Genomic DNA, 3,228 nt, shown 5'->3' with positions numbered 1-3,228 from the left:
CTTCTATATCAAATGGATGTGAAGAGCGCCTTTCTCAATGGAAAGATTGAAGAAGAAGTGTATGTTGCACAATCGCCTGGCTTTGAAGATCCAAAACATCCTAACATGGTATACAAGCTCAACAAGGCACTGTATGGCCTCAAACAAGCCCCTCGGGCCTGGTATGACACACTCAAATACTTCCTGAAGAGCAAAGGCTTCATACCTGGTTCCCTCGACCCCACTCTCTTCACGAAGACATATGACGGTGAACTGTTTGTGTGCCAAATATATGTGGATGACATTATCTTCGGCTGCACCAATCAGAAGTACAGTGAAGAGTTTGGATATATGATGCAAGAGCAATATCAGATGTCCATGATGGGAGAGCTGAAGTTCTTCCTCGGTCTTCAAATACGACAGCAACGCAACGACATCTTCATATCTCAAGAGAAGTATCTCAAAGATTGCCTGAAGAAGTTCGGTATGCAAGACTGCAAAGGCTTCACGATGCCAATGCCAGCCAAACATCATCTGGGTCCTGACGACAATGGTAAAGAGTTCGATCAAAAGGTATACCGCTCCATGATTGGTTCTTTGCTTTATTTATGTGCATCTAGGCCAGATATTATGCTTAGTGTTTGCATGTGTGCTCGATTTCAAGCGGCACCAAAGGAGTCGCATCACTTAGCTGTGAAGCGAATTCTTCGATATTTGGCTCACACCCCAACTCTAGGATTATGGTATCCAAAGGGCTCAGAGTTTGATCTGGTTGGATTCTCGGATGCTGATTATGCTGGTGACAAAGTGGATCGCAAGTCTACATCAGGCACATGTCATTTTCTGGGACGATCACTTGTATGTTGGTCTTCAAAGAAGCAGAACTGTGTATCTCTCTCCACTGCTGAATCTGAATATATTGTTGCTGGATCTTGCTGTGCTCAGCTTCTGTGGATGAAGCAAACACTCAAGGACTATGGCATTCATCTGAAGCAAGTGCCACTCTACTGCGACAACGAAAGCACTATCAAGATTGCCAACAACCCAGTTCAGCACTCGAAGACAAAGCACATTGAAATTCGTCATCACTTTCTCAGAGATCATGTTGTGAAGGAAGATATTAATATCATACACGTCAACACTAAATAGCAACTGGCAGATATCTTCACCAAGCCCTTGGATGAGAAGAGATTTTGCAAGTTACGGTGTGAGCTAAATATCTTGGAATCCTCTAATGTCCTGTGATCAGGCACACATCCTAACACTTATGCATATTGATGACTTAGATGTGCAACACATGAAGTAAAGTATATCTTCAATCAATGAAGACATACATTCTAAGTGTGAATACATTAATGTGGAATTTGACTTCGGAGCGCCACAATAATTGTGCGTCGTGTCTGGGTCTAATACTTCCTATACGGTGGGTAACGCCACCACCAAATGTTCTGTTTGAAGTGTTTCACTCATGGCGTTACATTTGCTATGTCTTCACATTTGGTTTGGCTTCAATCTCAACATGTCTTCATGATTATCTTCACTGTGTTGATTATATATATATATATATATATATACTAGTGTTCTGTCCTCTACAGCATTCACTTATAGCTATGTCTTCTTGTTGAATCTTTTGAACTAAGTGAATGTGATCGAACCCTGACCTCTCTATGCTTTCTATCTCAAACTCTATCTCTCCAAATCATATGCATTCTATTGAAACTGTCGAATGTCTTCTCTGCGTCCTTGTCAGCAGAAGATACAGAGACAAACATTAAGTCCGTTTTCAATGCTCATTCCTTCACCTGAAACCCGGAGAAGTGGGAACGACCACCCGACAATCCAGGCGTGCGTGGGACATGGGAAAACCCCCGATATGCTGCATGACGGCCACGTGTCCCTCAGATGTGAATCGCCAGGGGCACCTGTGTAATAACGCAGTGCCGCCCCTGTACCTATAAATACACGCCTCACAGCAGTCATTATCTCTTCTTCCACTCTCGCACGAACCCTAGCGCCACCGCTAGCCCTCGACGACGCCAGTGACGAAGCGCTTCGCTGCCGCAACCTCTCCGACGCCGTCTTCACGCCGACCGCGGATATCGTCTTCTCCGCCGTCGCCGTAGGTGTCCTCCGTCGCCAAGTTAGGGCACGGAAGATCGAACTGCTCGGCCTCCTCTTCCACTCCGTCTAGCAGTACTTCGTGTGGTAAATAAAACTTCCTTTTTACGGCCCCTTTGATCCTATAGCTTTATCACTTTCTACCACAAGCAGTTTCTATTCACACAAGTTGGATCTCTTTCATATTGCATCTCATAACATGCCTAGTATATTCACTTGTGCTTCACAAAGTAGTTAGATTCCTCACTTGTACTGATCCGTGGATTCGTACAAATCTGGAACCAACTCCTTATCTAAGAATGAATGTCTTTGCACGATGAGGTCAATGTCTTCTAAACTGATTTATCTTCAAAATCTTCTGAGAATGCATATGACCTCTTCCCCTTCCCTCGCACCTTAATGCTGTCACAGGTACATGTCCGTGAGAGAATCCCTTGGTTCTCATAGTCTACATTCATTTGCAGAATTCTTACAGTATCACATAAATTCTCCCGAAGCCAGTTCCTGTTTGTCCAGCAAGCGAAAGCCTTTGAAGCCTTTGAACGTATTGAAGCCATTCAGTTTAAAGTTCATGGCTTCAGAGAAATCAGCAAGGAAGGGTGGCAGAAAGCGTCGAGGAGAAACATCAAGAGATCTGCCTGATGACCTCTCAGAGTTGTACAAGACAGATCCTGAAGAGGATTACAATCAGCGCAAGACACGAATCCAATGGATTCGACGCTATTGGGCAGAACAGTGGTTCAAGTACAGATTTGTGACAAAGGAATATGCTGAAAAGAATGCCATCAAGCGACCATGGGGAGACATCCTCTAAAAAAATCTTCAACCCAGGACCAGAGATGAAGCCATTGAACAAGGCTTCTATCCCTGCATGGTCCGTGGGCCACAGCCTGAAGATGCACACTCATCGTCACTACTATGGTGTCGTGATGACATTCTGTTCAAGCGCAACTTCCAGTTTGCCCAGAACTCAGCAAAGCAGAACAAGAAGTCATTGGGACTAGACTTCAATCCTGGTCCTTCTGCTCCCCGGGCTGACGGCACACGAGATGCAGAACCCAATGTCGTCGGTCCTTTCTACAACCTTGAAGGTCTCATCACCCATATCTTGGTTCAAGGGACAGCCGTGAA

This window comes from Triticum urartu, chromosome 1A, assembly GCF_056163025.1.
Source record: "Triticum urartu cultivar PI428250 chromosome 1A, HENAU_Tu73, whole genome shotgun sequence".
Classification (NCBI taxonomy): Eukaryota; Viridiplantae; Streptophyta; class Magnoliopsida; order Poales; family Poaceae; genus Triticum; species Triticum urartu.
Note: the sequence above shows the minus strand (reverse complement) of the source record.